General features: G+C 44.7%; 1 long non-coding RNA gene across 2 annotated transcripts in view; it reads left to right on the top strand.

Annotated features, from left to right (window-relative positions):
• Positions 1–25,007, top strand: part of LOC115031953 (uncharacterized) — an 89,280-nt gene that overhangs the window by 20,007 nt on the left and 44,266 nt on the right. For both annotated transcript variants that reach the window (XR_003837612.2, XR_015044526.1), the window contains exons 2-3: positions 2,971–3,132; positions 3,914–4,016. This is a non-coding gene — a long non-coding RNA (uncharacterized LOC115031953). The remainder of the gene's footprint in view (positions 1–2,970; positions 3,133–3,913; positions 4,017–25,007) is intronic.

Below are 25,007 nucleotides of genomic sequence, written 5' to 3'. Positions count from 1 at the left end.
TCATGAGTATCAAAGATTCCAGTAGGCAGAAGGAGATGCTAGGTTATCATGTAATCACACAGACTAAAGAGAGCAGGGAAGTCTGCAGGAAATCCTTGGATAGGGCTGGAGGCCAAGTCTAGTTAGAATCTCTTATTGTCAATATCATATTAATCTATGGGCTAATCTCTCTCTCTCTCTCTCTCTCTCTCTCTCTCTCTCTCTCGTGTGTGTGTGTGTGTGTGTGTGTAATCTTGGGCTGAAGGCAATATGATGGTAGCCCAGCTATGAAAGAACAAGACTTCAATATTGAAAAAGAGACCCTCCAAGGGTATTACTACAGCCTCTCTGATCACGATAGGAGATGAGATGTGAGACTGGATAAAGTGATCTCATCTAGTCTTGGGATCAAGATTTTCATTGCCAGTTTATATCCCTGTTTATCTTCCAGGAGCTCAAAGAGATGAAGTGATTGTCTTCAAGTGACCTAGCTAGCAGAAAGCAGCCTTCGTACCTTCTATTTCTGATGTGGCCTAGACCTGGGTATACCTTGTCCCATTGATGCCTGTGCACATGAGTGTCAAGGGCATGTACTCTGTAAACATTTCCACAAAATTCTGCTAGCAGAGTATGGAGTAATGGTCTTTGCATTTCAATGTACAGTTTAGGGACAGCCTCCCCCCCCCCAAATCTCATCAGGCTATGTTTATATCTTTGCTCAGCTAAGTGGTTAAATATATTACTGAAGAATAGAGCTTTATAACTTAGAACAGTTTTTAAATCACCTGCTGTAAATATAATTAAAAAGAAAAACACCCAAGTAGAGCAAAATTGGCTAGGTATTGGATGTTCCAAAGGCCAAAAATGCTGACTGCAGCCATGCCATGTTTCCAACCTTCTAATCCCTAACCTTTCTTTGATTTCAGGTATGAGTGGGGAGGGCCAGCATGCCAACAGTCAGTTGCTTATAGCTTGTGTCTTGACTGGCTTTCATTCATCCTTTGACCCGTCTAGTTCATCATCTGTGTAGAGCGGGCTTCAATCAGACAATAACGTCTTCTGTTTCATGCTTCTTTGTAGTTTTGAAAGTGTCTTGGTTGTGATGGCTTTGTTCTGCCCTTGTAGAAACTGGGAAGCATGGATCTAAGGATCTGAGTTCCCTTTCATAGATAAAGGAATCGAAGCCCTGAGAAGTTAAATGACCCAGGTGTAGCTGTTGAACTTGAGTCTTTTGGTACAAGATGGCACCATCAGCCCATGCCCTCTCCATTCCCAAAGAAGAGAGGACAGGTGACTGCTCTTAACTATTGGGGCAGGTCATTTAACTTCCCTAGACCCTTGTTTCCTTGTTGAAGTGGCAGAACAGAACTTTATTGCTTTCTGGAACTTTCCTCTGATTTAAGAAATTATCCAAACGGGGTTGGAGAAATGGCTCAGTGATTAAGAGTTCAAATCTCAGCAACGACATGGTGGCTCACAACCATCCATAATGAGATCTGACACCCTCTTCTGGAGTGTCTGAAGACAGCTACAGTGCACACACACACACACACACACACACACACACACACGTGTAAAAAATCATCCAAACAATCCAAATAAAAGCAAGGAGATAGTGGCTCTGACAGTGGACTGTCATGTTCTCCCAGGCTTGTGATCATCACAAGGATGATATGGCACCCTCTTCCTTTGCATCCCCACTAGTAGCTGGAACACCTCCATTTTGAACACTTCACTGCTCAGGTAGCCATTTGAACTGCTTGCTACCAACATCACAGTTCACACATAACGGCGAACAGACTGAGGAGATCAAATTAAATCCATTTCCACTTTCGGGTGGGAAATCTGTTTGGAACAATCAGGAGGGTTTGGAGCGTCAAGCATGGCTTTTCAATTGCCATCAAATGGTAAATTGCTTAATGTCAATTGGCATTAAGTGGACCGATTTGTACCCAATTAATACACTGGGCTTGAGAAGGAAGAAAACAATTTCATTTAGCTAGATTGTTCTTCACTGGCTTCTTCCTGTGCGCAGCTCCCGGCAGTTAGCAGACATTTTTCTTGAGCTTATTCTTTGCCTGCACAGTGAGCTGCCCCCACCACCCCCAACCCCCACCCACCTTGTTGGGAAAGACAGGCTTGCGGCGACTTACTTTAGCTTTTTCCATGCTTTAGAGACCCACTTAGGGCATGGCTACTGCCGATCCCTGATGAAGATTACTAATGTTAAAGAGTTAATGCAGCTTTCAGAAGCATCTCATTTCTAACCAGAGCCCACCCTTTGCCCCAGACAAAGCTGACGTGTTAGCTTGAACACGTCACATACACATGTACACCAAACAGGGGCAGTAGTACTGGGTGACAGGTCAGAAGGGTAGATATCTCAGAGACATTGCATAAAAGCGGCAAACATACAAAGACACGCAGGCAGGCCCCTGGTCCCAGCCAGTTGAAAGGTGGAACACAGAAGCCAAGCTAAACCTGCATGGGGAAGGTTGTCTAAATGGAAGGCTGCCTCATGAGTCTACACTGGGCTGTGGGGACTGGGAGAGGAAAGACCACAGCCTTGTTTTCACGTGGAGTTTATGCTCCCTTTGGTTGGTAATTTACATTTATATAGACTCGAGCTCTAGGTTCTAAATGGCTTGGCTGGTATATATGGATGGAGTGCCACTGTGTATCAGCAGCAGGCTATGCATGCATAAACAAAACCTGGCCATCTATATTTAAGTGACAGCATGCAACTCAGTTTTAACTCAGTTACTCGAAGACATACAATACTAGAATGATTTTCCCAGAGGCTCTTGGGAGGGGGTTGTTGTCTTTGATCTGACGATGTTTTGATGCTAGATGGCTCTTCTTCATTGTCTTTCCTCAGGTGACTTATGCACGGTCTGAGGCAGATGGAATGTGAGTCACAGCAGCACAGGCAATAACTCTGTTTTTTTTTTTCTATCTAAATCTAAGATATCACCTTTCTCCTCTCTCCAGGTGAAAAGAATAAAGCATATCGTACAGTCTCTTCGTAAACTGTGAAGTACTGTCAGGGTGCTGGAATCTCTCATTTCTGCAGAGAGATGACTATATCCATTGGGAAGGTTTTCCCACTAGGAGCAGAAGACCTGAGATTAGTGTAAGTGATACAAGTCAGAGGTGAGTGTCAATTTCAAATCTAAACTAGAGGGACCCTGGTTCTGCTTGTTCAAGCCAGAGGTGAAGGAGGGAAGTGCATCTGTCTGGGTGTCAGCCACTGACAGCCAGGGTCCACTCAACTTCCTTTAGTTGTCTAGCCTGAATGCAATGCCCTTGGAAGCTTAGGAGGGACTGAGCTCTACCCCTAAATATGCAAATGGAGGGAGGGCCTTAAATTGGGTTGAAAAAAAAATAAAGCAAGAGCTTCGGTACCTTCAAGAGGCCCTGTACAGGTACACAAATACCCAGGCAGGAGCATGGTTCTCTTTGGTGTAGTTCTCAGAATGACCTTGAACTTGCATCTACTCAGGTCTAGCTAATGAGTCTAAGATGCTTTCTCTACAAACCCTGAAGGATCTTCCAAAATGAAATATAAAATGCAGTTTCTCATAGCCTCCCTTGAATCTTCTCTGCAGGTGCCGGGCTGTTTCTTGCCACGCAGCTCCTCCATGATGGCATATTAGCTGGGAGAATCCATTGTTAATGGATAGTTGTTTTTGTGTTATGAGAGGGTTCCCACCATGCCTGACCTCTCCCGGGGTAGACACTGCTAGCATCTTCCCTCTGTAATGGTAGTGAACAAACAAGCAAACTCCATTTTGACATCTTTGCGACATGTCCCTGTGTGGGAGGGGTGGAGGATGCCTAGTTGAAAGCCACTTCCTGGGAATGTGAGTGCTGGGAGCACAGACTCTATTTTACTCCGACTTGTAACACTATGCCAATTGACCTTCACATCCAGCTCTCAGGGGCGCACAAGAAAAAGCATCAGGGTGAAGCTGAGCTAAAACAGCCAAGTTCCACTTTAGTCTGAGAGCCGCCTCCTGCTCACCATCATGCCCCAGGTAAAGAGACCCAATGGCAAAGTAGACAAAGTGTGTCATAGTTGGGAAGCAGACTCAGCCTCAAGGGGGGAATAAGTGTTGATGAAGAATATATTATGACAGTGTCATCTGGTGCCAGCACTGATATTAAAGGGCCAACTCAAGCACTTCCAGATTGCCGTAGAGCCTAAGGATTATGAGGCAGAGGGAGAGAGGCAAGCGTTTGCATCTCTCTGTGCCTTCCTAGATCCCTTTCCTTCATCTCCACCCTTAGCTGAAGACCTGTTCACATCATACATAATGTCCATTAACTTTGGGTTCTTGACTTTTTCATATCTCAGGCTTCCTATAGATCTTCTTTGTGCATAGGAGTGTGTGTACATGTTATATGAATATGTATGTGTGTACATACATCTATCTTGATATCTACAGGTGTACAGATGTGTATTTGCATGTGGAGGTCAGTTTCCTTTGGGATTCATTCACTTGATCCTTTGAGTCAGGAGTCTCTAGCTGAAACTTGGGGTTTACCAGTTAGGCTAGGCAGGTTGACCAGTAGTTTCCAGGAATTCTCAGATCTCCACCTTCCCAATGATAGGACTACAAGGATGTATCACCATGCCCCGCTTTGTATGTGGGTGCTGGTACTGAACATAAGTCTTCTCCAGCAAGCACTTTCCTCGTCAAATTGTCTCCTGGTCCCTTCTCGTAGGTTTTCCAATTTCTGGGAGTTGTCATGGTGTTGGTCCATCATGCCTGCAGTCCCAGGCAAGAAGACAGAGAAAGTGTTGGGGGTGTTTGGTCATGTTGGTAGGTGATGAGACACTGATCTGCGGCCTTCCAAGGAAGCCAGATCTTCTGGGATGAGAGTAGATAGGTGACATACCACTTTCCCATAGGTTCTAGACCAGGGGCACATAAGTTCAGTATGGACAGCTGGTCTCTGGAGCACCTTTTCACCCTGTAAGTAAAGCTGTGTTCCTAGGAGGCAGCTTTCCATATATATGATTCTTCAACTAAAGCGCAAAACCACCTTGACAAGCTCTTGTTGCTTGCACTGCATTCCTTTGCAGTGAGACGCCTCGAAAGGGTCATTAATATTAGTTGTTCCAATTCCCCTGGTCTCATTTTTCCTTGAATCCACCATAGTCTGAATCTTATCCCCTTCAGTTGGCAGGAAATTGGTCTTGTCAAGGTTACTGTGACCCGCCCGTTGTTAAAGGCATGGTCAATTTGCATGTCCGTCTCCATCTGTCTCCATTTAGCTCAGGTGATCATCTGTCTTCTTTAAAATACTTTCTGCCTTTGGCTCTCAGGACATTGTGAATACAAGGTTCACCCTCCTTCATATCAAGGCCATTTCTTCTCAGTGACTGTCACTAGCCCTGCTGCATCTTCTCCCATCACTCCAAAGCTCCATCCTCCAAAACGCATCTTACCTTTCCCACTGTTCTCCCCCTCTCTTCTCACCTAAGAACTGGTTTCTTGCCTTTACATATGTCTTTTAGGCAATTCTTATGTCCATTATCTAGTCTGAACATCTTTCCCGAGCATCAGTCCCCTAGGTATGTTTGCCTTTTCAACAACTGTATATGTGGGACTAAAAACGATCCCAAACATGTTTCCAAAACATAGCTCCAGATCTCACTCTCCCCAACCTTGCTCCAGAATTCTATTCCATCTCAGCCAATGGCCCTTTTTATCTCTGTTGCCAAACTGAGTGCCTTGGAGTCTCTTCTTCCAGACTCTGTATCCAATTCTTCAGCAAAGCACATGGATTTCCCATGGTCCATTTATTTCTTATCTGCATTATTACTTACCACTGGCCGTCTTAACACAGCGTTCTGGATCGCCCAGGAGTCTCTTAAGTGGCTTCCATCCTGCAGGCCTGCATATTGCATCATCCAGGTCTGCATATTACATCATCTACCTCCTTCCTACACTGTTTCCAACATGGCAGCCAGTGTGATGCTCTTGACATATAGGGCAGATCCTAACACAGTTGAGCTTCCCATTTCCCGGAAGGAATCTTCCTTACAATAACTGCAGGCTGAAGTGCCTACGTCTGGGGCACTGTCTGTGTACTGACCTCGTTCTTTCTCACTGGTTCTGCCAGTCCTGCTCACTCCTCCCCTGCTCTATCATCTTCATTACCATTCTCTCCCTCCACCAAGACACTCTCTTGTTGGAATGGCTTCTTTTCTGGATTGCTTATTTAACTCCTTCAAGGATCATGAACCCCGCACTGCCTTCTCCAAACATAAATTTCCTGTGCATCTCTCTGAAGTTCTGATTCCTTTACCACATTTTCTATCTTTACCTTGATTCCTTTATAATAGTAAAGCCCTGTTTCCCAGCTTTCACTTTTCTACTCTTCCCTCCTCTACAGCATAAATCCCTATGAGTTTAGGAAACATATCCTTCTCCCTCTATACTTCTAAGTCTTCAGCTCCCTGCATAGGTGGTGCTCTATCCACGAACTCCAGAAACCTTACAGGATAGTTATGACAGTGGCCCTTCTTGCTTGGCATAAACAGCCTGAACTTCTTAGTTATACGTGAAGGATCTGGGGATGGAGAAGATCCAGTGAGCTAAGCACTTTCTGCGCAAGCATGATGAGCTATGTTTATTATATGGTTTCTAACAGCCATATAAAAGCTGGGCATTGCTGTGTGTGCCTGTCATTCCAGAGCTAGGGGATGGAGAAAGACATCTGAGGCTTGCTGGCCAGTAAGTATGGCTGACATGGGCAAGTGTTAGGTTCAATGAAGATATTCTGTCTCAAAAAAGTAAGCAAACAAACAAAGAAACAAACTACATAGAAAACATTAAAAGAAGAAACATCTGGCTTCTATACATGCAATACACATGCACATACACACATACATATGCACATACATATACACATACACACATATATATGCACATATATGTGTACACACACATACACATGCACATACACACATACACATGCACACACACACATACATAAAATACACATACAGATGGAGTGGGGTGGTTTCAGGGTTTACGTTTGGTTAACATTTTCAACTCCAGCATTCTGCTGATATGTTATGTGCCAAGGTGTCTTTATTATATTCATTTTGATTCAGTAAATATTGATTGCTTATTATCATAGGCCAAGTCTCATGCTAGGGGAGAGAAATATAAATTGCTGAAATTGGATCCTTCTCTTAGATTTTTACAGACTTTTATGGATGAGGATAGGCCATGATCTAGGCTTTCAAGACATAAATACACCAGTGAGTAGGAAAATGTTTCTAAGTGAGAATATTCACATCTTCAGGGATGGTGTCTGTCACCTTCCCTCCAAGGGAACATATAAGGACTAGATCTGTCTGTGTGGTCCACAGAGTACAGCAGTGATGGCAGAGGGGATGAAGGTAAGGATGTGGAAATGGGAGTACTGGGTCTTTGTAGTGTGTGGGAGGAATTATTGGACCATGAAGGAGATGTCAGCTGAGCTTGGCAGGCAGGGTTGAGGACCATGAGAACGGGGGAAGCTTCCAGACTAGAGGGAGTGTGCGTAGACACAGGTGGGAGGAAGGTTCCAAGGCTCTTTACAGAAATGGGCCATATCTCATTTCTGAGTAGGCATGGGGCAGAAGTAGGGGAGATAGAAAGAGACAGTGAGGGGATCTGAACCATTTCTGCTACACTGTTATTGTCCTTGTTTGCTTTTCAACAGGGCTGACAAACAAGGGCCTTTTGTTTCTGCAACAGATAACATAATCACCCAAGCTTAGTACTCCCAGGAAAAACTGGTGCGAGTGGACTGGAGATCCTCAAGGAGAATTTATCTGTGGAAATAGAGTTGCTTTTTGGTGTATTTCCATGTTTCCTTCAATCTTTGAAAATGGATAACCCAGGCACAGTCTATAAGACTTCCTATTAGCCATTTTCCAGTACAACGTATTGGTCTTTTCCTGATGGATAGCAAGCAGGGTTTACTGTAAAAGCCTTTTCACGATCGTGATGGAGCATCCTCCATCCTTTCCCCTTCCCATAAAGCCCATCTGCTGACCTCCAGCAGTTGATAAAAGCCCTCTCTCATTAGCTCCAGCAGCTGAAGTTGTCTGAGCAGATTTCAGTAAGTATGGCGACACACCATCCATCTAGACGGTATGGCCACTGTAACCTTAGAGGAACCCAGCAATCCTGTCCTTGCACAGAGCGTGGGCACCTGGGAACTGCGTCAGACTCTGTGAATTCGGGGACTGGTCTTTTAAATATTCTCCATGACATTTCCCTCAATTCACAGCCTGTTTGGATACAGTTTTATATTGGGGTGGGGTCCAAAGCCAAGGTCACTTAAGGAGTCACAGAATCAAAGGATCTCAGAGATGGGAGGTACTAGTGATTATTTGTTTCAGTTGTCTTGGTTTATAAGTGAAGGGCCTGAGGTCAGAAGATGTTGCAGCTCCACCCAAGTCAGTTAAGGGCAGAGCTTGAACTTGGACTGCAACTCTTTCCACAGGGGAAGGCAGTCCTGTCTCTTAAGTCCTTCTGCTTGACCATTTGCTCACTGGAGAGGCCTTGATTCTCCTGTTCTTTCAGGGCCTCTGTCTGCCCTGCATGCTACTCTGATAACAGCGTTTATTGCTATAGAAGGCCTGTTCACGAGGGAGGGATCAGGCTCCAGGGAGCTCTGTAGGTAGAAAGTGGTGTCTGTGTGTTTTCTGGATGATTGGACCAGTCCTGGCAACTTGGGGAGTCTAGTTTCCTCTCTCCTCTACTGCAGACTGTGCGCTACCAGTTGAAATGAATGCTGCTAGGAACAAGGATGTGCATTCGATGGAGGGATGTCACAAGTGACCATGTTACCCGCTAGAGGATAAAAACAAACATGGGGAGAGGTTGAGGAGCCAATGGGCAGGCAGAAGGAGCAGAGATCACAAGAAAAGAGGACATGCAAAGACAGAGTCCTAGTTGCTGCTTCAATGTAAATGTGTCCAGAGTGAGGCGCTCATGTTAGACCTATGCAAGTGAGTTCACCAACGGATTGAAAAGGGGAGAAGACACGGATCCAAAGGGGGGTCCTCCCAGAGACTACTACCATCCCTTCCTTGCCGGCACTGTTTGCAGGGGAATATGGATTCAGTTTGTGCAGCTGCCGGAGGAAGGAGGCATTAGCCTGGAGACCTTACAGTGAAACAGCTCGAATTGCAGAAGCAGACAGATGAGGGCCTATCTCCCACTCTCTGCAGGTGGGGGCAGCCCCTGACATAAATGCAACACTTTGTTCACCTCTCTGCCTTTTCATTTTCTTGTGGACATTTCTCAACCAAGGCAGGGCCCCACCTCAAGACAGCTCAGATGCCCTTCTGCCTCCCAAGGGGTTTGGTGTCTTCAGCAAGAAAAGGCACAGCTAGCAGTAAGTCTCCCTTCCCATCTTCCATAGAGCCCTGGTGGGGAGCAGGGAGCAGGGAGCAGGGGAGCAGGTAATTGTGGCTGTAAGCCATGGTGCTGCAGTGGCAGTCTCTGCTCTAGCTTTACCCTGTTTCCCAAGGAAGCCCCAGGGAATCTGGACAAGTTGGGGCTGGGGCCCAGATACTGGAGAAGGGGTGGGGACAGGACGGCACCCAGCAGATTTCCTGGCACCGTGCCAGGCCAGAGCTGCCTGCTGTGTGCAGGAAATATTCAACATTCTGTGTCTTAAAGAGAGAGCCTGGAAAGGCTCCAAGACTATACTTAATACATCTGCTGGGAGCTACACAGACGGAAACTGGGGGGGGGGGGGGCAGGAGGAGGGGGGAGCAGTCGTCTGCAAAAAATAACCCTTGCAGGTCCAGCAAAGCACACAGTATCCACAGGGCACAGGTAATAAGCTCATGCAAAAGTCTTCTCTTAGCTCCAGTTGTACACACACAATTCAAAGCTCATTTGTAGCATCAGATCTGTGTTTCTGCTTTATGATCCTGGGAGGTAGGAAGGGAATGTTATTTTAGTTGCTAGAGTATGGATCGGTTTGTTTCCTTTAGCACATAACCAAACAGAGGGATGGATGGTTAAGTCTTCATCTCACAGAGGAGGGAGCTGATTCAGAAAAATTAAGTTTACCTCTTGTAAGGCCAAGGCTCTGAGTTCAAGCCTGCTCTCTACCACTCGATGTCCATACCCCAAAAAGAGCAGCCAGGTTCAACAAGCACTGGATATCCTAGTAAGTGTTTTCACTATACTCTCCATCACAGTCTAGTTTGGGAAGAAGACACTGCCCTCCTCCCACCCTCTTAAGGCACCTCTCGTGCAGGGGGTGAGATGGTTAGAAACTAGTAACTGAGGAGGCTTTTGCCATCAGACATATACTCTGAGGCAATTGCAAGGTCCACAGAAGCCAGCAAAGAAACAGACTGACTTAAAGTGATAACTCTCCAGAGGGCTTTGCCCCATGGAGAAAGAAACAGCACACAAACAGCCTCCTTTCTTTACCTATTCCCCCACACACCAGGAAAGAGAGAAACGCCTCTCTCCCGTGTCTCAGTCTCCCACTCCCATGCTCAGCAGCCTGGTGCTGACTCATTTCCGAAGCTTTGCAGCCCTTACGTCTTTATCTTCAACTGTAGGCTGTGTTAAAATATGCTTAAGTTAAAATATGGCGTGGGAAAGATGTGTGTGGAAGCTAGGGGTAGTAGGTGAGTATCCATGAGGAGAGGGGATGAATGTGTATAGATGAAATGGATGAAGATGCCAAGCTATCTTGGGGTTTGTATGGAAGAAGAAGGTGATCAGGGAGAGAGAAAAGAAGAAAGAACAGGTGACCTTGAATGTTAAAAAGATGCTTGCTTGCAAAACTTGTTTCCCTTCTTTGAATATACTCCTGCATCACAATAAACATGCCATACATATACTTATGCCAGCATATACGTGCATATAGATGTATATATAGATGTATACACACACATATACTCACATACACATGTGTGCACACATGTGTATACACACACACACACACATACACACACACACACACACACATCTTTATTCTTTAAACCCATCACATGCTCTTCCCTCAACAATTTCATAACCATGTTTGTCTCACTCTTGCAAGCACAGAATGATTCGTGTAACTTGACAGCTGTGAGCTTCAAATTTTATTAAACATCTGCCTTGTTCACAGCCTGTTTTTTTAAAGATCTTATCTAATTGCCTTGTGTCACAGGGGCTACCATCTTGATATAAATGTAGCCACATCACCAAGAAGCTGGATAAAATGCAAGGGATTGTGTTGATCGTGTTCTGGTAGAAGAAGAGTAGGTTATAGAATAATCATTCTATGATGTGTGTTTGCATGCTTTACAAGGTAGACACATGCACTTGTATCTTTAAATGCTATAGGTATTTCGTTGGCCTGAACACATCCCTTAAATTACCTTGGCAGAAGAGAAAGGTGGTGGGGACTTCATAAGGTAGGGCTTATTGGAAGGTGACTAACACTGACTCGTCAAAGGGAGTGAGTTCCCAAAAGAGTGAGTTGTCACATAAAGAACAAAGTCACCTCTCCCTGCTCTCCACCTTCCCGTCTAGTTATGGGAATTTACTGGCTCCTCGAACCCCAGAGGGACAGGAACATTTATGGGCAGTGATGGGATGGGCCCTTACTCATCTTTCCATCTCCAGATTTTTTTTTGAACGAGTAGGTGAATGAGTGAAGTAGCTTTCATACATACAGATCTGGTATGGTTCCTTGTACAAAGGAAAAAACGCAGTAACCCTTGAGTGACATCATATGAAAATAGAGACACAGGTCAGCTGGCTTGCCTTCCATGGCTGTTGTTCACTTAAATATCTCAGAGCCTGAAAACTCATCTTCATACAGTTTCTACCAACCCCAAGAAGAAAATAGAGGAAATATGAAAACCTTGTGACACCCCAGGAAGGCAGAGCAATCACCATGGAGCCCAGAGTTTAGATATCAGCCCTATCTTTTCTTCCTCCCCACGACAAACACGCCTTTCAGCCTAGCCCTTCTCCTCACATCAGAAGTGGCTGGTTATTCATATATTCCAGAGCCTCTCTATGTAAATTCACATTCCACAAATCTCAAAGCCTTTCTTCTGTATCAGGGCAAGAGGCTGAACAAGAGAGATGCTTTTTCTTTTTTTCTTTCTTTTTTTTTTTAAACCAGCAAATGGCTTTTTTATTGATCCACCTTTTTAACAGCAGGTTTATTTCTCTTCATGGACACTCCAGAATCTCTCTCTCTCTCTCTCTCTCTCTCTCTCTATCTCTCTCTCTCTCTCTCTCCCTCCTCCCTCCCTCTCTCTATCTCTCTCTCTCTCTCTCTCCCTCCTCCCTCCCTCTCGCCTTCCCTCCCTCCCTCCACTCCCCCTGTCTCTTTCTCTCTTTAAGAGAGCCTGTTTCCTCTTCTCTACCTCTGTCTCTTCCCACAGATTTATCTGATCTCTGCTCTTCATAAACCAATACTCCCGCCAGACCCGTGTGTTCCTGGCCTGCTGTGGCCAGAATTTAATGTGCTAATCAGGTTTTTCTGTATGTCTGCACACTGTGTCCCTCCACCACCCACTCTGCCTTCTTCACTCTTATCTTTCCATCCTCACCTTCATGGTACACGGGCCTATTAAATGGGGTCCAGTGCAATTTCTGGCACCCAATAAATCTAAATTTTCAAGCTTGGGAAGCTGGGCTTACTCACTGGCACCCAGATAAATGAGTCCTCGGTGAGAAACCTACACTGCTCATTACTCTCTGCTGAAACCCCAAGTGGGGGCCTAGAAAGTCAAAATCCCTCTTTACTCTTCACTTTCTGGAGAAGAACATGTCCTTACCCTCCAAACAGGGAGTTAACATTTTCATCTCTGCACGCTCTCCTTTCTATCGGGGTTTTCGATGAGACAGGAACATCCCAGACAGTAGCTAGCTGGTTCAATCTTCTTTGCCGTGGTGCCTCGGAGTGAGACTTAACACCTAGCACATAAGTCCCCGCTGTACAACAAAGAACGGTGCTCATGCTCCCAATCAGGCAATGATCAAAGAGGCCTTGCATAGATCCCTCCGGTACAGGGGTGATGCTTCAATTTCCCAAGCCCCTTCTGTCTGATGGACAAGGGATCTTCAACTCTTCATGTAGGAATTAAAGAAGGCTTACTGAGGTTGGGGGCCCCTTGAAATCAGACCAAGCTTCCTAGAAAGAGTAACCAAGAGCCAGAACTGAGGGGGGAAGCAGGGTTAGAGTCGATGTTTTCCTAACCCCTGTGGCAACATTCTGCTCTCAAGAGGCGGGGGATATTTGTGTTTCCTTATTTGTGATTTTGCCTTGAGAAATTACCACCTTTTACTTTGCCAGCTTCCTGCTTCTCTGCAATAAAAATCAATGACAACAAATCTTTTAAACCACTCTCAATGCTACTCTGGGAAGAGCATCTCCTCTGGCCTCTTGCTGCTGTAGTGCTGAAAACCCAATTAAGAAATAATAATTTTAGAAGACAAATATCTTTAAAATAAAGTACCTCATTTGGGCTTCTGTGGAATTAAGGCAGCAATCAATTGAACACTGTGCTGTTTAGCTCTATAAGCCATGTGGCTAGCCTTTTGTACCCTGTTAGTTAAGCACCAATCCAGGTATTGTTCTTGGCCATAGTGTATAAATATGATCGTCAGCTGTAGTCTTCCCTCCCCCAGTCCGAAACCTGCTTGCTCAGGGGTGGAGCTTTCTGCTCATTTGTTCTGCCACGCCCACTGCTGGACCTTGCCACTTTGCTGTTTGGAGCCACACACGTGCTCACCCTGTTATTGGACCCCGAGAGAATCGGGTCCCCTCCCACTTCCTTCATAACTGAGTGTGGGAACTAGTAAAATGGAGCTTTGATCAGAGTGACCATTGACTTGGCTCCGTTTCTTTCTTCCGCCCTGTCTAGTTCCTCTCTTTCAGCCCGAGTTGCCATCTCAGTTGAACCGTTCGTTGCGAGCTGCTGGTCGGCCGCAACAGTCAGCTACAATTGCAATGTATTTTGATTTGCAATATATCATCATTGATCATATTGGTGGACGTGATGATAATTTGAATGATAAATGTCCACTATAGTCCTGGGCTTTTAAATATTTGGTCCCCAGTTGGTGGTGCAGGTTAGGGAGATTTAGGGAATGTGGCCTTGCTTGAGGAAGTATGTTACGAGGTACAGGGTTTGATATTGAAACATCATGAGCTTGAGACTCTCCTGTGCTGCCTAATGAGACCTTTGTCTCACAAACACTAACAGCAGTACCATCTCAAGAGGAAAAACTAAAGTTGCTATAAGAAAAAAAAGGAAATCTGCCTCGGTTTCTGACCTACTGGTCTACCTGCAAAGCTTACATTGGCCCATATCTGTATGGCTCAATTCCACCTTGTTATATTAAATTCTCAACCTCTATCGCTATTTTGGTTTGCTTTGTGTTGCTGTGAATGAACAATATGACCAAAATCAGCATGGGAAGGAAAGCGTTGACATAGTTTACAGGTTATATCAGAGCAGGAGCTCAACACAAGAACCTGGAGGCAGGAACTGAAGTAGAGACCACTGAGGAAAACCACTTACTGACTTGCTCAGTTACCTTTCTTACATGTTCCATCAGCCTAGGGATGACACCATCTACAGTGGCCTCGGCCCACCTATGTTAATTAGCAACTAAGAAATGTTTCATGGACATACCCAAAGGCCAGTATGAAGGATATAATTCCTCAGTTAAAGTTTTTTTTATCCCAGGTAAGGGGGCAGCTGAAGCTAAAGATGACTCTATCACCCATCCATCCATCCATCCATCCATCCATCCATCCATCCATCTACCTACTTTCTTATCTGTCTTTTGATGGTGGAAATGAACCTAGGACCAGGCACGTTTGGTCTGATCTCCCTTTCTCATTAGCTGGTGGACTCACTGAGGGAGTCCAAACTTCAATATTATAGAATGCCTGAGGCCTTTAGAATCAGCCAGATCTAATTTAGGTCTTGGTTTTCACATAAGCTTTGACGTCTTGACGAAAATTTTGAGTTCTGGTGTCTTTATTTGTAAAATGATTTACAGGAACATTTAGAAATAAAGAATAAATGGCTACTAAAGACAATTAGTAACAAAATGCTTGTGTTTCTGTTAAAATTCTCTGATGAACTGTGAAGCTTAAAGCTCCACTAGCCATTCTGATTAGACATGATGAAACTTTCTGCACCAGATCTTTCACCCCCTGCCCTGTTTGTGAAGACCCCTCTGTCTCTCATAGCAAGGATGAACCCTGCTCTATTGATCCTCCTTGCCAACCAGCAGGTGTGATGGAGTTGCCAACATCCTTTTACAGCAAAGCTCACAGATGCAGTTGTCTGCACATTTTGCTTGTGTTTGCTCTCTTCCTCAACCCATGCTCTTTCTTCTTTCCTGAGCCCAAGGCCCATTCCATAAGGGTTGTTGTCCTCACTATTCACTGTGGCTCTAGCAAATTTTGCAGGAGACTGCTCAGGTTGGATAAGTCTCAGTCACTTCCCTGTTTCCATCTCTCAGGAGTTGATCTCATTCTGACATTCTTCCTTCCCCTCCTTCCCTCCTTCCCTCCTTCCCTTCCTTCCCTTCCTTCCCTTCCTTCCCTTCCTTCCCTTCCTTCCCTTCCTTCCCTTCCTTCCCTTCCTTCCCTTCCTTCCCTTCCTTCCCTTCCTTCCCTTCCTTCCCTTCCCTTTCCTTTCCTTTCCTTCCTTCCTTCCTTCCTTCCTTCCTTTCTTCCTTCCTTCCTTCCTTCCTTCCTCCCTCCCTCCCTCCCTCCCTCCCTCCCTCTCTTCCTTCCTTCCTTCCTCCCTCCCTCCCTCCCTCCCTCCTTTCCTTCCTTCCTTCCTTCCTTCCTTCCTTCCTTCCTTCCTTCCTTCCTTCCTTCCTTCTTTCCTTCCTTTCTCCTTGTTTGAAAATATTTTAATTTGTGTGTGTGTGTGTGTGCATGTATGTGTGTTTGCACACACATGTGTGTCTAAGTGTGTTCAGGTATGTGTAAGTGTATATATGTGCAGGAGCCTTCTGTTCCCAACTTTCCTTTCCTGGGATGGTAAGTGCACGTCACCACACCCAGTTTTATTTAATGTGGGCTCTGGGAATCTAACTCAGGAGCTTGTGCTTACAAAGCAAGCACTTTACAGACTGGGCTATCACCCCAGTCACTAATGTTTTAATTTCTAACATTAGCACACAAAGTATTAGATGTTATTCTAGCACTTTCAGACATGACTTGTTTTGCTGGCCTTCCTCCCTGGCCTCTTCTCTCTCAGTTCCTGGGGCTCCCTCTGTCTTGGTTCTGAAACCTCAGCTCACTTCATCTTTAGTCTTCCTCCTTGCCTTCTTCCCCACCTCCCCACCCTCCCACCTCCCCACACCCCACACTCATACCTACTCACCTCCTTACCTTCCCACTTCCAAATAGTTCTCCATTTCCAATCATTGGGCCAGGGAGGGTTTGTCTGAATGCAGTCTTTACAATAACTGCCAAATACAAATCTGTCCGCCTGGATCCTCTGTCTTGAATCACACTCAGATGTCTAACAAACACCCCGAGGTTACCATGTTCAGAAGAAAGCCCTGACTTGTTTCTAAAGACTTTTTCTGAAGGCATCCTTGTTCTAATGGGTGAGCATTTTAGTCAGCCCTAAACTTTAGCATCATCATGTTACCCTTCAGCCAGTCCAAGGGCAGAGGCCAGAGGCTCTTTCTTCAAGATATGTCCAGAGTCCAACCACTTTCACCACTTCTACTGCCTCAGAGAGTCTAGTGTGATTCACTGTCCTTTCGTGTGGAGAGGAGAGTTTGTGTGTGTGTGTGTGTGTGTGTGTGTGTGTGTGTGAGAGAGAGAGGGGGGGGTGTTATAGACATGTGTGTATGTATAATATACAGGCATATTGCCATGTGCCCATTGTGGGCACCAGAGGGAAATACGAGGTATTTTGCTCTAAGACTCTCTGCTTATAACTTGAAGACAAGATCACTGAACTCAGGCTCTCTGGGCTACTGGCTGACCGTCCAGCAAATGCAAGTGGTTCTGTTTCCATGCCCTCAGTGCTTTGGCTACAAGAATGTGTGGCCATGCCCAGTTTTTCCTTTTCTTTTTTTTCTTGTTTTCCTTTCTTTTTCTTTTTGCTTTTTTCTTTTTCAACATGGGTGCCAGGAATTTGAGCTCAGATCCTCATGCCTGTGCACCCACAGCTCTTACCTGCCAAGCCATCTCTTAGTCTTCACATGGACTCTTAAGAAACAAACAAAGAAACAGACTTCCAACTTTATTCCCTACTCAACTATAGCTTACATTCAATATTCTCAAGGAATCTCTTAAAACATCAACCACGCCCTGTCTCTCCTCTGCTCAGAACCTTCTCATAACACCCCATTTCACCTGAAGAGGAAAGAATTTTGATTGTCCAAAGGCTCCATACAATTTATCCATTTGTTCTGAGCTGAACTATTCAGATCAGACTGAGTCAGGACCTGCTTCTTGCCATTACTCAAACAGTGAACTATATATCCATGTCAGGACTTTGTAGATACAGTCCCCTCAACTCCAGAGGGCCACAGGAACACTCCTGATACCCACAAGGCTGTTGCTCTCTTTGGACTTCTGAATCCACACACTGCACGTACAAATGAGGATCCTCACAGTGCCATATAGCCTCCTTGCCCTTTCTTCTGCACTCTTAGCACAACAGCTCCACACCTGACTTACCGCAGATCTTTACTTTGTCTTTACTTACTGCTTGTCTATGTCTACTTTCAAAATGTCAGTTCTGTGTCAACTCAGGGACTTTGTCTCTTGACCAAGTATAGTTCTTGACTCAATAATTGTTTGATGAATGAGTGAATGGATGTCTGAAGTGAAGCTGACAATTCAGGATCCTCAGTCATTGTAGCCTCCAGTACTGAAGATCATTTCTTCCCATGTGACTAGTCCTGCCTTTCTTTTAGGTGTTCCTGATAGACAGCTTCATTCTCTACTCCCCCGCCAGTTCTTTAAACAAAACTGGTTCAGTGGACAGATCTGAGTTTCTTTATACTCCATGATGTGAACTGTTTGAATTGAGGAATGTGTTAGTTAATTTTCTGTTTATTTTGTCTTAAATTTCAGAAGGATCTGTGTCTATCATGGCTGCAAAGAGTCGTGGCTGTAGGAGCTGGAACCTAAGACTCACACCTTCACATGAAAGAATGAAACAGAGAGCAAACAGGAAGCAAGGCTAGACTATAAAGAGACAAAGTCCACCCCCAGTGACATTAAGGTCTTCCACAAAGGTCCCATCCATCAACAAGATCCCACAACCTACCCCCATAGGGAACCAAGTGTTCTGAGCCCATGGAGGACCCTCTCATTCAAACTAACACAAAGTATTATTTGGACACTTAAAGCCATCCATCTGCTCTCTGACTGTTGGCTCCTGTTCCCTGGACTTGAGCTCTATACACTCATTATGGCTCCACCCATCTCCCTGACTGACAGGCAGAAATTTGGGACTTTGAACTCAGGGGATGGATTTCTATCTTGGATCTGTCAGTTTCCTGCTCTGTGGATGAATTGTGCCAAAACCCTAGCTTTGTGTGACTGATATGAGAAAGGATGTCCAGCCAATATTTAACACCACATCTGGCTGACACCAGACTAATGAATACTGAATACCTAAGTTCCCTTGACTTTCTGTCTTGTGTCAGCTTCCCCCACCCCCTGCTCCCCAGGCCTTTCTTTTGAGCAGTGGTGAGTCTCCTCTCTTGGGCTTCATCTTGTATGATGTGAAGTTTTGGCAAGGCCCTTCATATCTCTCCCTTGCCCAGGGGAGGCTTGCTGAGGGAACACAAATGACTTTCCTTCAGCACCTGTATATACAATGTCTGAAACTGCAATAAGAGAGAGTTGGCAGGAGCCCCGAAGTAAGTTCAAATGGTGAAAATAACTTATAGGCTTCAAGACAGTGTATTTTACATGCTTTGGGTCGCTTGTCATTCTTTTTAAAGACCAGGATGAATTAGATGTACAGATGAGTTTAGAAAGAGGATTCCAGTGTTCTCTGATTAGGAAAAGGTGGCCGGCAAAGCAATCTGAAATGTTCATACCCACTTCTCCTCCTATAGATCCTGTTCATGTTAATGTGGATGGCAGGCAGGGACAAAGTCAGACTGCACATTTGAATAAGATGCTGGAGGAAATTTAATGAAGGGGCTTTTTGAAAAAGGGGTGTTGGGAGGACTAAGGTAAATTGTCCCATTTAACTTTCTATTGCCACGACAAAATACAGCATCAGACAATTTATAAAAGAAAGCATTTAGTTTGGAACTCCCAGTTCCAAAGGGTTTGAGTCCATGACCATCATGGCAGAAGGCATGGCAACAGGCAGGCAGGCATGGCTCTAGAGAAGTAATTGAGAGCTTATATCTGATCTATAAGCAGGAAGTGGAAAGATAGAGGAGGGAGGGAAGAAGGGAGAGGATGATAATGATGATAATGACTGGGACTGACATGGACTTCTGAAACCTTAAAGCTTGTTCCCAGTAATACAACTCCTCCAACAAAGCCACTCCTCTCCATCCTTCCCAAGTAGTTCTATCAACTAGGGACCAGACATTCAAAGTATATGAGCCTATGGGACTATACCATTCAAACCATCATACAGAACGACTAGAAATGTTGATCTAGCTGAGTAGGCAAGCAAAAACCTGGGGCTGTGACCACCCAGGCCTGAGGAAGAGTAATTAATTTTTAGGAAAGGATTGTGTGAGATGCAGCTATGATTCAGGTAACCCAACATGCACACACAAACACGCCTGGAGAACAAATACCCCCTCCTTGTTTACCATTTGTCTTTCTGTTTCAAGCCTCTGCCTTCCCTTGGACAGATCCAGGGAGAGAATCATTGCTGATCCCACAGAGGTCAGGCTCCAGAATCCAAGGGCAGGATGGAGAAATGGAGGAAGAAATTTAGAATCCAAATGGGGAAATCCAGCTGGGTTTGCTTGGTAATATGGGTGACCATGAGAGCTCTCCGAAAACGTTTTTGTAATGTTGACATTCTTCATGATAGGCACAGATCAATTTTATTCAGTTAAAGACAGATCTATTTTATTTTTAACTGTGTGTGTGTGTGTGTGTGTGTGTGTGTCAATATGTAGGCATATGTACTTGTTGGGTCCTGTGGAAACTGAAGAAAGTATTGGCTTTTCTGTTGTTAAAGTTACAGGTAGTGGTGAGTTACTCAACATGTTTGCTGGGACCGAAATTCCAGTCCTCTGGCAAGAGCAATGAATGACCACTGAGCCTTCTCTATAGGCCTGGCATGGGCTGCTCTTGTTATTATCTTAGTCTCTAGAGCTTTTCTTGGTGTGGGCTAGTGGCCTTTGCACTGTTTTGTTTTGTTTTGTTCATTACAAAGCCACACACTGTTCTTTAGAACTGATTTGAGACTGTAGGATTTCATTTATATGAAGTTAGAACACACTATATTAGTGCACAGTGGTAGAAGACATGATGGTGATAACTTCTGGAAAGGGCCATCTCTTGTCTATGAAGTAGCAAAGGGACCCTGTCAGGAAGGACTCTGCATCTTGAACTCTTATTGCATTTATGTAAGCATCTGTTTTGTTCAGACTCCATTGAGCCACAAACTTAAGGCTAAGGTATTTTATTGTACATGACTTACACCTCTGGATAGAGAAGAAAAATAGTAGGGTTCTGTTCTTAGAAGAGGGGCAGTGTTTGTGTGTAATCGTCTACGTGTGTATACAATCTATATGATCGTGTGCAAACAAGATCAACATTGTCTCATTTGCCTTCTCTACATCTGCTCCTGGCACTCTGTCTTTCAAGAGGCAAAGATAGGGGAGGGGCCCAGACCTGTCTTGGTGAAAGCTGCAGACAATTACCCCCAGTTGAAAATAAACATAATAAAACTATAGAAGTCTAATTTTTGCAACTTGAGAGGGTTTTTCTGTAGCTATTCATTTCTAATCACTCTCACCTAATAAATGAATAGAATAGCTAATGTGATTAGACTAATTCACTATTCATCAGGAATATTAAATGAATAGAATATTTTGCATTTCGCCAGTCACACATCTTGAGTATTTACCTGATATTACAATCAGACATGTGTTAGATTTTTTTTCTCTGTGCTTCTGGGCCATAGCTCATGGATAATTACAGTGTTTAATTAGACCCACACAGCACTTGGCTCTCCAGTGTGGAAGGAAATTACAGGATGTAGACAGAACAAATCAAGGCTGTAAAGGAAAAGTAGCCCTTTGCTATATCCCCGTGGAAGAATTAGCAGAGGAATGAGCAACATACTTGGACATAGAAAAAATTGTTTTTTATCGAGATTTTGCAAGTACATTTTCTTTTTTGGAAACACAGCTAGTGTCCTTTAGACAGAAAACAATAAGTGGCTTTTTGGCTCCTACTCACTCTTAACTGCCTCTTATATTTGATGCTATCCTAGAACCTTCGGCTGTTGGAAAGCTCACCATGAGCAAGGAGCACAGGTGACTGTAGTTGGGCTTTTTGTGTGAACTTCCAGAGACTCTGGCAACTGTTTTGGCCTCTTTAAGCTTGAAAATGCCATGGAATTCTCTGTTAGCTGAATAACTCTTTTCCCAACCAAATATGCTCATGCTATAAAGCAGAGGAGAAGGCTAAGATGACCTGGCAATTCTCACTAGAACATGAGAAAATCCAGTCCATGTGACATTAAGACAAGGACAGAGGAGGAAAGGAGGTGGGAGAGACCCTATAGAGGATGTGTGTTTGGTGTGTACAAGGTCATTGAGAAGGGTGTCATACCAAGTGGTGGGTGAAGACTCATGTTGGGGCAGGAGTATAGCAGGAGGTGACAGGCAGCCAGAGGGGAGATCAGGGAGTGGAGACATGACTTTTCTCTAAGAAGTGTGGTTGGAAACCATTGGTACATTTTTGCAGAGGAGTGCCTTTATATATTTCTGCATTGAAAAGTTTGCTCTAGCTCAGGGGTTCTTAACCTGTGGGTCGTGACCCCTTTGGAAGTTGAATGGCCCTTTCACAGGGGTCACCAAAGACCATCCGAAAACACAGATACTGTGTAGCAATTCATAGCAGCAGCAAAATTATAGTTATGAAGTAGTAATGAAAATAATTTTATGGTTGGGTGTTACCACTACATGACCATTAAAGGGTCACAGCATTGGGAAGGTTGAGAACCACTGTTCTCTCTGCTGTGCAGAGGACAGACTGGAAATGGGGGGAGGTAAGGACACAGGTGTGTATTAGTCAGGGTTCTCTAGAGTCACCGATCTTATAGATGCCTCCACGTGTTAAGGGAAAATACTGGAATGACTTTCAGTTGTCAGTTCAATTAACCAACAATGGGCAGCTGTGTTGCTCAATCCCATGAGGCTCAAACGCTGAAGAAGTAGGTTCCAATAGATGTGCTGGCAAGTAGGTACACGCAGGTGAAGGAGGAGGAGGAGGAGGAGGAGATGGAGATGGAGACGGAGATGAAGACAACAACGACAAAGAAGCAGCTGCCACCTCCCTTCTTCCTTTGTCCTTATGTAGGTCTTCAGTAGAAGGTGTGGCCCAGATTAAAGGTGTGCACCATCATACCTGGGCCTAAGCTGTTCTTTACTTGGAACTTGCTCTGTCCCAGGCTGGCCTTGAACTCAGAGATCTTGCCTGTGTTTCCTAGGATTAAAGACATGTACCACTTTCTCTGGGCCCAAGTTTTCATGGGCACTATCCCTCAAGGTCCAGATCAAAAGCATGTGTCATCCCACATTAAGATATGAATCAAAAGCCTTTGTCTTCCAGCCTCAAGATCTGGATTACAGGTGTGCCCCCCATTTCTGGGTTGTAGTTCATTCCAGATATAGTCAAACTGATAACTGGGAATAGCCATCACAAGGTAGAAATAAAGTAGGGTCGTTGAATCTGTTGACAAAGACCAGTGGTGACTTGACAGCAGCAGAAGCAAACAACTGTCAGATGGGACACATTTCTTGCCACGTGGGGCTAAGGACCAAACTCAGGGCTTGTTGATGCTAGACAAGCATCCCACTCGTGACTTATATGCACAGTCCTTTGCATATATTTTGAAGGAAAAGCAGTATTTAGATGAGTAAGCTCTGGGGTGTGTATGAGAAAGAAGAATAGCAGATGACTCTAAGGTACTTCGTCTGAAATATAAATAGACTGGAGGAGCCACCCTTGCTGATGGGAAGACTTAGAGATGAATGGGTTGGGAAAGTGTCATAATCAACTCTTAGAAACATTAAGTTTGGCATTCTAATTAGACCCAGGTAGAGATATTGAGGAAGAATATTCTGGAATTCTGGGGAGAGGTATTTCAAGAGGGAAGGTAGAGTCACATCTTGGGAGGAAGAGTGACCATTTTTGTTTATACTTTGCCCCATGTAAATGACATGTTCTGTTGCTGAGTGTGGTAGACAGAATTCAAAGATGGCCTCAGAACTTCCCTTGTCTGTTGTATACACATCCTGCAGAATCCAGGGGTCTGGGAACCTAAATGATTTCATTCCAGTGATTTGGTTACATAAAAAGTGTGGCACAGTTGGTCTTAAGACAGGAGACCCTCCTGATAGGACTAACTTGTCTTTGAGAACTCTTTGAAAGAATGTTTTCCAGCTATTTGTAGGAGTCAGGAGGACACAATCCAGCTGCCTAGGAGATATAGACACACATGTGGGAACTTCCACTGGGGTCCAGGCCAAGGAACTGTGGGTAGTGAGAGTAGTCAGTGGTCAACAGCTGCCTCTAGTCCCAGATACTGTATGACAATAAATTGCTACTGTTGTGTGCATATGTGCAAGCATGTGTGTGTGTGTGTGTGCAGGTGCACTTGTGTGTAAGAAAACATCAGTTGTCATTCCTCAGGAACCATCCACCTTTTCACTTCTCCCTCCCTTCCTCCCTCCCTCCCTCCCTCCCTCTCTCCCTCCCTCCCTCTTGCCTTCCTCTTGTTTTCTTCCCTTAGACGGGGTCTGTCACTGTCAACCAGGCCACATCAGTTAGCCAATTAGTCCCCAGGGATCCTGCCTGTTGTTGCCTCCCAAGTTTTGGTATTACAAGTGCCTGTTACTATGCCTGGTTTTATTTATAAAGGTTCTGGTGATCAAACTCAGGTCCCTCTGCTTGCAAAGCAAGCACTTCGCTAACTGAACTATCTTCCTAGCCCATACCTTAACATTGGCTTTAGATGCAACTTTTCAGTAATGTTTAATACTGCCAGCAGAGACTAACGTGCTGAGGAAGGCTGTGAATTTCAAAGATGAGGAGGAGAAATGGTGAGCAAATGAATGCACCCATGTGAGTGATTTCAGGGAGCAATCATAATGTTTAGTCTTCCCACTGCAAAACAAGAAGTTTAAGGAGAAGGGAAACGACGGCGAATACTTGTCTGGGTTTCAGAGCAACAGGTCGACCAGAACAGGCTGCCCCAGAGCCTTGCCGGCAATTGTGTTCCCTTCTGTTTAGTCCAGGGTGGGGCGGGAGGCCTGCGTTGGGTTTCTGGTTGCACGGGGTCCCCTGTGGGCTTGTATCAGAGCCACCTCCATAGGCCTTTACCTTTCCTGGTGTGGGCTATCTGGATCTGCTGATTTATACACCAATCAGCCGTCCTAATTCAAAGGGAAGATCTGGGATCCACAGCACCATCTCTACTTTTCTGGGGTATTGGAGACAAGAAAAGAAGATTTTTAAGAGCCCAAAGTCCCAGGCTTTAGTTTCATGTGAGCATCTTTTGCTGTGTGATTGTAAGACATTATTGGTCTCCATGGAGTCTTAGGAGACCTTATCAGCTATAGTTTGGGGGAAGGAAATGTCCGATTTACTTCTTACACATAGCCACACAGCATAGTGATGGGAAGGCATGGACTGGTAAGTCATATAAAGCATTATTACTATCGTGACTTTGTCTATGAGCTCCATAGCTGATAGTTAATTTTCATTCCAAAGGTGCTACATTAAAGTCTATTAATAGCCCAGTCACATAGGGCCTATATCTA

The sequence above is a fragment of the Mus caroli genome, unplaced genomic scaffold (genome assembly GCF_978045245.1).
Source record: "Mus caroli unplaced genomic scaffold, Mus_caroli_1 scaffold_11, whole genome shotgun sequence".
Taxonomy (NCBI): Eukaryota; Metazoa; Chordata; class Mammalia; order Rodentia; family Muridae; genus Mus; species Mus caroli.
This window is presented reverse-complemented; position numbering and strand designations above follow the sequence as displayed.